The 13,753-nt window shown below is 36.2% G+C and overlaps 1 long non-coding RNA gene across 1 annotated transcript; it reads left to right on the top strand.

The window, feature by feature from the left end:
- The first annotated feature begins 7,612 nt into the window (after positions 1 to 7,612).
- On the top strand, positions 7,613 to 8,661 carry LOC125234704. The gene is made up of 2 exons (XR_007178021.1): positions 7,613 to 8,011; positions 8,423 to 8,661. It is a non-coding gene; the product is annotated as an uncharacterized LOC125234704 (long non-coding RNA).
- Positions 8,662 to 13,753: the final 5,092 nt, after the last annotated feature.

The raw sequence follows: 13,753 nt of genomic DNA, 5'->3' as shown, positions 1-13,753 counted from the left end.
TGTTACTAATGTGGTATTTCATTAGTTACAATTCAAGTGAGAGATATTTTTGGAAAACTGGAAGTAGGTATTGCTCAAAAACTTGCCATTGATTGGATAAATAAGGACTAGTCAACTTTGGAGATGAAGAAAATATTGATTGGTTTCAAGTTACTTGCTGTGTTCAAGAGTAAATGACTGGATCTTCTGCGGTTACCTTAATTGTGGACAAGTTTGCAGCGTGTCTTCAAGAAGAGACTTCATGTTCTCCTGAGTTATGACACCGACTGAGAAGAGAAAATTTTGAAATACCTACTTGTGTTGAACCAACAGCACTGGAAAATCTATCTAAGAGTCTTATGCCTCTAATGAGGACTAACAGGATCTAATCATCATCATCATCATAACTATCTACTCAAGAATGTAAGAAGGAAAAAAAATGCGAAAGAAGATAATTTGGCTGGTCTCCAAGCTGCTTGCTGTACCTATTCAAGATAAATGACTGGATTTACATACTTGTTGTAACATTTAAATCTACAGCATACATTCGAAAAGGACTACACAATTTCTTGGACTATGGATATCATCTGAAGAAATTTATAAGTAGGTACTTATGTACTTATGTTAGGTAGTTGTATTGTTCTCCTATGCTACTAAATAATAGAATAATATTGATCCTAACGGGTGGGCAATGCGCATGCGACCTCAGGCGGACCGTTTGCCTATTTGCCACCAACGGGATATGAATATATGAATATATGTAATTAACCTGTTGTTTTTTATAACCTATCTCTGCCATTTTTAGTTTCTTTTTCATTCAGGTCCATTGTTTGCTGGGAGTGATACTGGGACTGGGCTGGTTTCGTGTGCTCAGCCTACCCCTTTTTGTGACGTGCGGGTGTGATTGCATGTATGTATGTTGACCCAAATTTATCCTCTTCACAATATATTTATAGCAAATATTTAACGTATCTTAAATTTCGAATCATACCGTTTATCTTTACTTAAAAGTTTCATGTCATGTTTATAGTTTCATGTTGTATTTAGAATCTTTTCCACATTATTAGAAAAAAAATTATAATTAAGTATGTATGCATGTTAATTCAGTCTTTTGGTGTATTAAATATTATTTGACCGAGTATTGACTTGTGATATTTGTTGACGAATAAGAGACAATTTAGTTAAGCATATTATTATAATTGGTTCATATTGGTTGAGGCGTCCGTCCGGTTAACGGAGTACGTTGGTTCGAATCCAGCTTGGAACACTTTTAGGCATTGGTATTTTTTTTCTTTGTATATAACATTTATTTAATGTTTATAGGCTTATTGCTATTGCTTATTTTTGACATTATGTTGAATACGTAAAATCAAGATCATGATAAATATTAAGTATCCTTCATTAAATTACTGTTTAGATATTCATTTGTATGCCTTAAAAAAAAAGGGGGGGAAATAGAGACGACAGTCTAGATGTTAGTAAGTAGGGAACTATGTTATTCTCTTTGTGTATTGGAATACCTATATTCATTTGATATTTTTGTAATTAGTGTTTTTGTATTTAACCAAATTGGACCTTCATATATCTCATACTTTTTCTTTGGGACTGTACTTTCACCTTGGCAAGATAATGATCGCATTTTCCTAGTTTTTTCATTAACTTTCCTCCTTTATTAACTATGTAGTTTTTATCATATTTTCACAGTACATGTAGGTACAGTTGCGCACGGGCATAGGGGAAGATGTGGAGGAATAGTCCTGCCTGGGGATTAACGGAGTATTTGGAGACATATTTTACTTCTATCTTTTACATTTATTTTTATATGCTTGTGTGTCTATACATATATGTGTGTAGCTCGGGCCGTGAGAGCGTTGCGGGCTGGAGTATTTTAGTTACTCTGGCGGAACGTCGTGATTTGACTTAAACCAGTTGGCGATATTTGATTTTCGTCCCACATTGCACAAAGTACTTTAACGTTTTAATGAAATATCAGCAGCGCGGTATTCGAAATTTGTCAAATCAAATCAAAATCAAAAATATTTTATTGTATAAACATAGGTACATAAAGATCTTAGGTAATGTTGTTTAGTTTCGCCATATCTTGCCTTACAAAGGCGTACAATATTTATTTATATTACAAAACTAATTAACACTCTACTATGACAACATACATATGACAGCTTATAACATAACTTATATTTAAATCATAGCATAGTTGTACGTTTGTACTTATTAATAAATGAATTTAAGTAGGTAAAAAGTCATTTATCCTATAGAAGCACTGTTTGGACAGCCAATCAAATAGTTGTAATTGGATAACTTGCGTTTAGTAATTAAAAAAAAAAATAATAAAATAATAGAAGACCACATAAAGTTAGATTCTTCTTATTTTATGACAGGGTAGAATGGGGTAGGATGGGATAGGTAAACTTTTAAAAATATTATGTAGTAATTTATTTCCATCTTATTATTTATTTTGATTATTTTTAAAAGTTCTGGCTGTCTTTAGAAGTCGTGTGAAAGTGTGAATGAGGAGGATTGATTGTGTGTATGTGTACAAGTTAGAGATGATGAATGCTTACAGGTGTATGAGTGTTTGTGAATGGCTAGATTTGATGGATGTTAGATAAGAAGGATGTCTCCAATTTATTTTTATGGTATGAGTGGATTGATAGAGACAGACAGGGCTGGAAAGTGGTCAAAACTAGGTTGGTCGGAACTTGCAGGGGAAAATACAACGGGGGGGAATTCTGGGAACACATAAGCCATAAAATTCTTATTGGTTAGGTTAAAATCCAATGGATTCGACCCATTTCAAAGGGTAGTATTTTGTGGTTACTACTTCACAAGGTATGACAACTCGAACGAAATCCACACACCTCATCTTGAATGGGATGCATTTGACATCTGACATATATAAGAGCTATAATCGTCTGGTGAGAACGAGGCTCTTATTACTAATTGTTTATCTGTTATGAGTTCAAAGATGTGAAGTTTAGTATCATCAAATAATTTTGTCATTTGTTCCAATAATTCTATAGTATAAGGACATCACTAGTCGAACGTCCCCTTCACTAGCATCGCTGTCAAAAATGGCGGCAGACGGACTCAGAGCGTCACTTGAAGATAGCTTGTCATTGAACTTGTATTTTGAGATTCCGTTTAATAAACTGTATAATTAATAGTGGTATCCTGGTGTTTTTACTCTAACAGTTTCAGAAGCGCGATATTAAGTTACCCATATACGCCCGTACTATGAAATTTGTCCGAAATTGACAATGTCATCATTCTCGCGCCGCGCTCGTAACCATTCATTGTCATCCAACAGTATTTAATTAACACCAGTCGATCTGATTCGACGAGTAAAGACACTAGCACCATATACTACAGTTAAAAGTCTAAGGCAAAGGCTTTGATCAAATACCTGTCCGTAATTGTGCCAACAAAGAGATAGAACATGCCTAGTGTGCTGGCGTGTCTTGTGTTTTCTTTCAGCTTATTCATTGCAGTTTACGAGATATTCACACTTTGGAGTAATAATTGATCATAATGAGTGTGAAATCGGAAGTAAAAGTGATCCAAACACAGTGTTCTGGGGCTGAAGTGATCAACATCCACTATTAGCCAATAGTGTGTTGTTTCTTTCTTTCAGATCAAATTATGTACATGTTGAAGAAGTACTAATACTTGCTCCCAAAGTGTATCACAATAAGTATCACAGTAACCCATGGACTGTGAGATATGAACCACATCCAAGTTGTCATTCACAAAAATGCTCCGGGCAAAGAATATTATTAGTATAATATGTGTAGAGGGGCCGCAGTAATGAATAATCATTAGCTCACTTGTGTGTTGTGTTTTTGTGCTTCCAGATGAGTTTCAGATTCACAATACATATTGTACTTGGGATATATTGACAATTGTCACGGTGTCACAGTGAAACAGAGTATAAGATACAAGTACTTAGATCTAAATTACACCTAAATGATTCCTTATAACAGGTGACTTTATGAGTTTTATGATCTACAAAGAGAGATGATCATTATCTTGCCCTATTTGTCATATTAAATATAAGTTTGTCCGGAATGACATGGAATAAGGTATTTATCCTACTCAATAATATTGTACCATTGCATCTGGCTTATGTAAGTATACTGACAGTAAATACATTTTAAATTCACTACAGGTTGGTATAAAGGGATGAGTAAATAAGCATAAGAAAACTTTGACAACTGTCTTGTCTTGTTTGTGTTTTGTTATAAGTTCACTAACACTTCTCCGGGGACTGTATTTTGAAATCTGTCTTAGTGACATTCTTATGCATATAAACTCTGTATGATCTTGCATTTTTCTAAATGAGGAAACATGTTGCTATATTACATGGCACAAATTCATCAAAAATGTTGATAAAATAATAATAATATTTTGATGAGGTTAATTATGCATCTTGTTAAAACCATAATGTGTGTTAAAATTAAGGGCATAGCACTGAAGTATAGTGTATTGTTGATGCTGCTTTGTTTATAATAATGCTGGTTTAGCATTGCAAACATTTTTGACAAGAAATGTAATCAATGTAATCATGTTCTAAATTGAACCAAAGACAAATATATTACCTAGACAGACATTTGGAACATTTATTATCATGACATAGTCCAGTGTCCATTTAATGCATTATCAGTGATATAATTTGTTCCTTAATTACATTCCTTTCCAGATTAATTTATTGATTACAGTAGTTGCCTGCCGGTAACCTGGTGAATATTGACCATAAGTTGAAAATACTTGCATTGATAAGGCATGATTCCAGAAGTTCCTGAGGTTAAATCTTGCTAAAAGCTGGAAACACCAAACTGGATATCTATTGAACTATTTATGACACTGGTAAAATTTGTCATAGCTAATGGTAAGAGATTTTGATATTTATAGACCCGATGGACTTTAACGGTCTACATGCTATACTTGTCTGTTACAACAAATCAGTTTGATTTGGAATTGGGCTTGAAACATGCCAATCAGTTAAGTTTTTAAAAGATGTGCAATAATCTGAGGTAAATAACTTAATTGGAGCTTCTAATAATTTTAACCACTTCACTGCGAAGGAATGTTTCCGAACCGAAGCATGACAAACAGGTTACCGTTTGAAGTTGACAAGTATTGTCTACTTTTAATATGTTCTGTTCCTTGAAATATAAAATATTACATTATTTGAATGTAGTGAAACCTCGATAAGTCAAGCCAAGTGCCATATGATTATTCTTGCTTGACTGGAATGTATTTCAATAATGGTATATATAGTAAGCGTGTAATGGTATATATAGTAAACCTTATTTAGGGGCACGGGAAAAATAAGACAAGTTGCACGCCGGATTAAGAACCGAGTTGTGTTTTGTCTTATTACTCTCAGATTAAGAACTGAGTTGTCATTACATATATGCACGCCGGATTAAGAACCGAGTTGTGTTTTGTCTTATTACTCTCAGATTAAGAACTGAGTTGTCATTACATATATGCACGCCGGATTAAGAACCGAGTTGTGTTTTGTCTTATTACTCTCAGATTAAGAACTGAGTTGTCATTACATATATGCACGCCGGATTAAGAACCGAGTTGTGTTTTGTCTTATTACTCTCAGATTAAGAACTGAGTTGTCATTACATATATGCACGCCGGATTAAGAACCGAGTTGTGTTTTGTCTTATTACTCTCAGATTAAGAACTGAGTTGTCATTACATATATGCACGCCGGATTAAGAACCGAGTTGTGTTTTGTCTTATTACTCTCAGATTAAGAACTGAGTTGTCATTACATATATGCACGCCGGATTAAGAACCGAGTTGTGTTTTGTCTTATTAGTCTCAGATTAAGAACTGAGTTGTCATTACATATATGCACGCCGGATTAAGAACCGAGTGGTGTTTTCTGCTATTACTCTCAAATTAGGAACCGAGTTGCCATTGCATATATACACGCCGGATTAAGAACCGAGTTGTGTTGCCTATACATGATGTTAATAATATATTCTGTTCACAGGGTTTCCTGATAAGCACATTGTACCTGAATCTTGTGGTATCCACGGTAGTGTAACTAATGTGATATCCACAAGTAAAAATGAAGTGATTTCCGTCACTTAAAGTGTGAATCATAATTATAATGATTACTTTAATGTCTGCTATACATTTGTTACTTTGATTATTGTTTCTTAAGTAGTTCTGTTTATGCAATGTTGGCCTTAGGAGGCGGACCATGTGCATAAGACCTATTATTGTGATGCAGGTCTTTGGAGACGGGCCATCATGTGTTATATAGACTATCCTTGCGAGGTTAGTTCTGTTCTGGTATTTGTGGTGCAGGTCTTTGGAGACGGGCCATCATGTGTTATATAGACTATCCTTGCGAGGTTAGTTCTGTTCTGGTATTTGTGGTGCAGGTCTTTGGAGACGGGCCATCATGTGTTATATAGACTATCCTTGCGAGGTTAGTTCTGTTCTGGTATTTGTGGTGTAGGTCTTTACAGACGCCATCATGTGTTATATAGACTATCCTTGCGAGGTTAGTTCTGTTCTGGTATTTGTGGTGCAGGTCTTTGGAGACGGGCCATCATGTGTTATATAGACTATCCTTGCGAGGTTAGTTCTGTTCTGGTATTTGTGGTGCAGGTCTTTGGAGACGGGCCATCATGTGTTATATAGACTATCCTTGCGAGGTTAGTTCTGTTTCTGTTATTTGTGATGCAGGTCTTTGGAGACGGACCATCATGTGTTATATAGACTATCCTTGCGAGGTTAGTTCTGTTCTGGTATTTGTGGTGCAGGTCTTTGGAGACGGGCCATCATGTGTTATATAGACTATCCTTGCGAGGTTAGTTCTGTTTCTGGTATTTGTGATGCAGGTCTTTGGAGACGGACCATCATGTGTTATATAGACTATCCTTGCGAGGTTAGTTCTGTTCTGGTATTTGTGGTGTAGGTCTTTACAGACGCCATCATGTGTTATATAGACTATCCTTAAGAGGATTGGTCTGTTTTTGTTATTTGTGATGTAGGTCTTTACAGACGCCATCATGTGTTATATAGACTATCCTTAAGAGGATTGGTCTGTTTTTGTTATTTGTGGTGAAGGTCTTTACAGACGCCATCATGTGTTATATAGACTATCCTTAAGAGGATTGGTCTATTTCTATTATTTGTGATGTAGGTCTTTACAGACGCCATCATGTGTTATATAGACTATCCTTAAGAGGATTGGTCTGTTTTTGTTATTTGTGATGTAGGTCTTTACAGACGCCATCATGTGTTATATAGACTATCCTTAAGAGGATTGGTCTGTTTTTGTTATTTGTGATGTAGGTCTTTACAGACGCCATCATGTGTTATATAGACTATCCTTAAGAGGATTGGTCTATTTCTATTATTTGTGATGTAGGTCTTACAGACGCCATCATGTGCTATATAGTCTATCCTTAAGAGGATTGTTCTGTTTCTGTTATTTGTGATGTAGGTCTTCACAGACGCCATCATATGTTATATAGACTACCCTTACGAGGCTAGTTCTGTTCTGTTATCTGTGATGTAGGTCTTACAGACGCCATCATGTGTTATATAGACTATCCTTAAGAGGATTGGTCTGCTTCTGTTATTTGTGATGTAGGTCTTACAGACGCCATCATGTGCTATATAGTCTATCCTTAAGAGGATTGTTCTGCTTCTGTTATTTGTGATGAAGGTCTTCAGAGATGCCGTCATGTGTTATATAGTCCTTAAGAGGTATATCCTTAAGAGGTTAGCTTGAGACCTTGTTTGTCAAAAGCATGTTTTATGACCTTAAAGAGTTGTGATCTCAAGGTTACCTTGAAAGGGTTGCTTGCACTAATACTTTCCAGAGGTTGCTGGTGGAATTACGGTTTCCAATAGAGTGCATGCTACAGGCTGCGCGACAACCTTGTCATGAAGGGCCAACGTCTGCGGTCGTTGCGCCGCCAGCCTCGAAAGCAGCCGTATCACCGTGGCTTGCGTATGAAGCTTTGATATGGTAATGTTTGTTGTCTTATAGCAAAATTGGTGGCTAGTACACATTTGATTATTACCTTTTATTAATTTTATCATGTTGATAGATAAATAATTAGCAGTTGTTAAAGGTCCTGCCAAGGAGCAGCCATGTATTCTGCTTAATATATTTTCATAAAAAAAGATTACATGACAATATTTTCTAATATCTTCATTGTCATTGTTTATTACTAAATTATTTTACGGCTATGTAAGCCGGATCTGTAATTGAGAGCATCGACTATGCCAATTGTACATTAATTTCTCGTAACCTTATCATGTTACTTGAACGACAGTTGTGTTGTACTGATTCTATCACCTACTGGCTTAGTTCCAAGGAAAAATTATCACGTTCTCGTTACTTTAAGGAACTTAGTATTTCCCATGTATGTTACAGAGCTTTTTAATAAGAGCTTTCTTGCTGCTTGCTGTGTTAGAAGGCGGCTATGCTCACGCATGGAGTGTGTCATGTTCACCTCTCACGAGTTTGATGTACGCGTTGTTGTGCGTGCGGGGAGCTTCACAGCCTACAGTGACGGAGCCAACTGTGAGTTTGTTCCATGTATTTGCTATTTAAACGACGCCAATCATCATTATTATATTGAGCGGTTGGTTAGTTTGGAATGCACCGCTCACGTAAGTCTTAACTTAAGGCATAAATGGCATAATACTTACCTGAAAATAAATGAAATGTATTGATGGGTGAAGTTATTTACAAGCAAATATTAGATGGTGTTTTGTACACCAGTAATTACCTTCCCGCCGCAAGATGTCATCTATTTTACATAATTAATTTGACTAATATATAGTATCAATCATGGCGGTAAAACATGTACTTTTCGTACCATCGCACCTTAATAGTTTTAAAGCCTTACTGGCTGTGGAGTTGTTAAATAATGACCTGACTTACTTGTACTAGGCTAGTCTGGTCATGCAATCTTGAGTTTAGTTATGTCATTACTATGATTCGACTATAAAATGAGACCAATTACATATCTTGGTGTAAGTTAGTCTTAAACTACACCGGCCGTTTCCAACGGTACTCGAGTTAATCACTTCAAAGGACCAGGGCCTGAGTGTATAGCTGGAGTATACAAAGTTCTTGTTCACTCCGCAGAAAAGAAAAGAACAAATGAACAGATGAAGTCTACCGCCACCAGTTGGAGGCGCAGCCTGCTTCGGCTGCGTTGACTGCGGCAGTCATCAGTAGCAGCATGGATAGCAGAGACTTTCGGGACGAAAGGTCAAGGTCAGAATGGTCGAGTATAAGGACATCACTAGTCGAACGTCCCCTTCACTAGCATCGCTGTCAAAAATGGCGGCAGACGGACTCAGAGCGTCACTTGAAGATAGCTTGTCATTGAACTTGTATTTTGAGATTCCGTTTAATAAACTGTATAATTAATAGTGGTATCCTGGTGTTTTTACTCTAACAATAGCTTCGGCAAAAGTGATATTGTACCATATTGAGGTACGTGCTTGTCATTTAAGGTTTGTTTATATAAAAAAAAAAAACACACGAACAAGCCTTAAGTCGATTTATCTTATTCAAGAATGAGACATGCGCCAAGACATGTGACTGGGGGTGGTTAAGTAGAGAAATTGGTTTGAGTTTCGACAATGGAAATTGAAGGCTTTGGTCTTACAAGGAAGGATCAAAAGGTTTCTTCATATCTGCATGGGAAGTTTTTGTGATTCTCATTGAAATTACTAGCAGGAGGGTAATAATTCTGGTCCAACAGTGTGGATGGAAGGAAAATTCGCCGCGACCAGGGGATGAGCTAGCAAAAACGGGTTAATAGGACCTAACAGATTCACAACCTGTTATCTCTGGCAGAGAGAAGTGGCTGGGATCATGGTTCTCAGGGTTCATTGTCGAGATTCTGATAGACTGATTTTAAAACTGAGTCATTGGCAGTCGCGTAGTATTGGAAAACACACTACATGTTTAGAAAGGGAGGGACATTTTCGACCAAACTAGAGATAGTTATATATTTTTATTTTTCAATTACATTCATAGTATTAGGTTTTTGTATACAAGAAGCTGATTTATAGAATAGATTAAGTTTATTTCATGGATGACGCTTGTGATCCATTAAATTAACTGAATCGGGGGTGAAACTGTAACTGAACAACTTCATCTAGTTATAAATAAGAAACATTACAAGTAACAAATGGTTTAAATTGATGATTAAATGTAACTTTGTATCTATTTATTCATATAAAAGTATGTCAGAATTCGAATGAATTAAATAATTACACAAAAATAATCAGCGTGTTATCGTCTATTGAAATTAGCGCCATCTTTCAGCAAATACTAAACATTAAGAACTACTGAGAGACGTACATGGGTGGCGAATAGTTAACGAAGTTATTGAACGGGCGAGCGATTGTAAGACAACTCCGCTAGATGGCGCTTGTTCAACAAAACACCTTATACAACGTGTATCTGCTAATACTCAAAACCTCACACTACACTTAGTAAAATAATTGCTAATTACCATCATAAACTATAAAACTATTTATTTATGTGCGTTACTGCGGCGACATAGGGATTACCAATAGACAGCTAAGATATCATTGTAAAGCACTTTGAGGTTTTGTCACGGTGGATTTCGCAATTGTAGTAGGCGGGTTTGAGCCAATATTAAGAGTGACAAAGGTTGTGATTAGATGCGAGTTTAGTTTGTAGTGACTTATGATAAACATTGAAATTAAAATGACAAACAACATCAAGCTCGTAGCTGGAAAGAATGGTTGCCCAAGTAACCGGCCAGTATTAACAACCCTAAATATTGAAAAAGGTAAACAACCTCTAGCGATGCGATATGTACATTGTTGTGTTGCAAGTACAGTGGAATAGGCTTGTAAAAAGATAATTAATCATGTTGATTTGAATAGAAATATTACTCCCATCAAGATATAGCTCAATCGATTCTACTCTAAATTCTGAATAGGCGGTTTTCATATTTTTAGTGTTAAGTGGTACACGGTGTATTTCAACTATTGCGCAATTTAGTTAGGTATAAACAATGATATATCTGTCTCTCTCTAAATCAGATGTGGAAACACGTGTGAGGGGAAGGCATCTTTTGCTGAGAAAACGTGAACTTTAATTCGTAGAGCGTATGGGTGTAAACAAAGCACTTATGATCTTTCTGATATGAGCACGACACATCAAACAAAAGCGCCTGCAGGTGCGTCTTCGAGGCTTGTCCACTTCCAGGAAGAAAATTGTATCCGACTGTTTCTCAGTTACTACGAAATGTAAACTTTAAAGTGTTTTTATTACGATTCATAACCGAACGATTCGCTATGTAATTTAGGTATAAACAAAGATTCTGCACCTGTCAGGTGCGTGCCCATTACCAGGAAGAAATGTCCAAATAAAATGTCTGGACAAAATTTCCTAGAAGAAATGTCTAGAAAAGTGTCCAGATCCGTGCCTTTAAATAGCTCCGGGAGCGTTATTTGATTCATTATTTTTCGAGCATCGAGGACCGACAGTCGACCCTGGCTTAAAGTGTAAAAATTGTTTTAAATAGTGGGGAACCTCTGCCCAAATTTCTAAGTGTTTGATTTTATTGTGAATAAAACATATGTTTTATTTTCGTAGAGTCAGCATTTGGGATAAAGTGCTTAGAGTTGTTTAACTCTGGTACTAATGGGTAGTGATTTCTGCTAAGTTTAAGTTATGTTTTACTAGAAGTATTGAAAGTTAGTGAGTGTTTATTTTATTCATGCCGTCTATTGTTTGGTTTTGTGGGGAACATATGTTCTTTTCAGAGCCTGATTTTGGATGGTAGATTCCGATTCGGTGGTGCAGGTTTATTGTCTTGTGCTATTGAGTTGGAGTTTATATGAGTGAAGTGAGCCGCTAACGATTCGGTTCTTCTTGACAAAAGTTTCAATGTTATTGTGATAATCAAATTTAATGGTTAAATTAAATAATACCTAATCAGTTCAAATTAAGTGAAGAATATTTAATTATAAAGCCAGATCGCTGCCCAGACAGACAGTTTGTTTAGCCTTGCATCGATTAACCTAGCGGCTGTTAAACTATTGATGCAAGGAGGTCCGTAGTTTTACCAATACAGAGGGTTAAATTGGCATTTTTCTCTTTACCAACATAGAAAAATGAAAATATCTCTCCCTCCCTGGTTCTTCAATGCCCAGCTGTTAGCCTAGAGCGAGGACATTATATGTGTCATTTGGAGTAATCCAAGCTCGCTCGAAGTTGCAGTATTTGAAGGCCTTGTATATTTATTGTCATAAGTATATATCATATACACAATAGGGAACTATCCTACCCGATTGCCTCCCTGTCCACGGACGCCTGCATCGGGGGGGGGATAAATACACAGACTTATAGGGTTTGCTTTCTTCAGTCTAGTCTGCTGAACTCTAGCGTAGTCAGATTAGATATACACCGCGTAAGTTCTAAAACTCTGGGTCCATGGTGAGTACGAACAGAGTTTTTATCGTTTTAGATTAGGGAACTTTCTGTCTAGTAGGGTAGAATCACACATTTCGATAGGTAGGGAAATAAATAAAGTTCTGTAATATAAAAACCTATCTTATCTAATAACTAAAAATAAATTAAATTCAAGATCTAAAATCATTGTGAACAAAATTACTGGGTGTTAGAAGGTATTTTATAAATAATATCGTGTGTTTATTCTTGGTATAATGAAACTTCAATATCATATTTATTATCAAAGTGTGAAAAAGCTTTGAGTTATTACTGTTTAATTCATCTAAGTGTAATTTGTAATTGTGGTAGCAATTTCTGATTCTTCATGTGACAGCGATCATTGAGTGTTAGCTGGGGTTTGTTTAGGGACCAGTGGCATGCGGGCGCCGTCCACTGATGGGAAGCCGAAAACTCCGAGGAGTGATTAAGCTTACTTTTCTTGGGTTTTCAATTGGAAGCTTCTTACTCGATGTATCGTTGAAACAGTGAAAGGGTCGAGAAGTTATGGTCTATTAGCAGTATTGGGGAAAAGGGGGGTTTAGCTAGGGAAAATGAAACAAAATAAAAGGGGGGTTAGTTCATAGATAGATAGCCCTTCTGATTTGGCATAGGATTCTCAACAGAGCAGTTTGGTTGAGATGAGGAGTTTCAAACCACAACGCAAGCTTCGAGCCCAATTGAAACTACTAATAGGGCGTAGTGGATGATTACTAAAATATTTTTTATATTATTTACCATTTATAAGCCAAAATTATGAATAAAATGTCTGGCGCCTATAGGTTTTTTCCTGTTCAAGTTCGTGTGTTACTTTGCTCGCACATCTTTCACAGGCGTTATTTAGCGTTAACATAATCTCCACGTCTTTTGCCTATTCGTCCAAGTTAACATAATTTTCACAAAATTATGCTGAGTTTTAATTAGTGGGTTAAGTTATAATTAATCATATGAGTCCAATAGTCGTATCTACTTCGCATTAAAGAGTTTGGGTTGCTATGGTTCATATCGAGGGGTCCTTCTACTACCATTAGACGAACACAAGGCCAAATCTACGGGGTATTTTTAAAGGATGGTTAGTTGTAAGAATGTTTAGTCAAGTAAGTAAGTAAATAAGTGATTGGGTGCGGAAGTTCGCTACAATGAGCGGCACATAATGTGTATGTTTGTCATATATTTCCCTATATCTATTAAAAATAGATGCGTGGCTATGATCTTCCGTTATTGTTGTTTATTAATATTTATATACAATCAAAAGGA

The sequence above is a fragment of the Leguminivora glycinivorella genome, chromosome 16 (genome assembly GCF_023078275.1).
Source record: "Leguminivora glycinivorella isolate SPB_JAAS2020 chromosome 16, LegGlyc_1.1, whole genome shotgun sequence".
NCBI lineage: Eukaryota > Metazoa > Arthropoda > Insecta > Lepidoptera > Tortricidae > Leguminivora > Leguminivora glycinivorella.
This window is presented reverse-complemented; position numbering and strand designations above follow the sequence as displayed.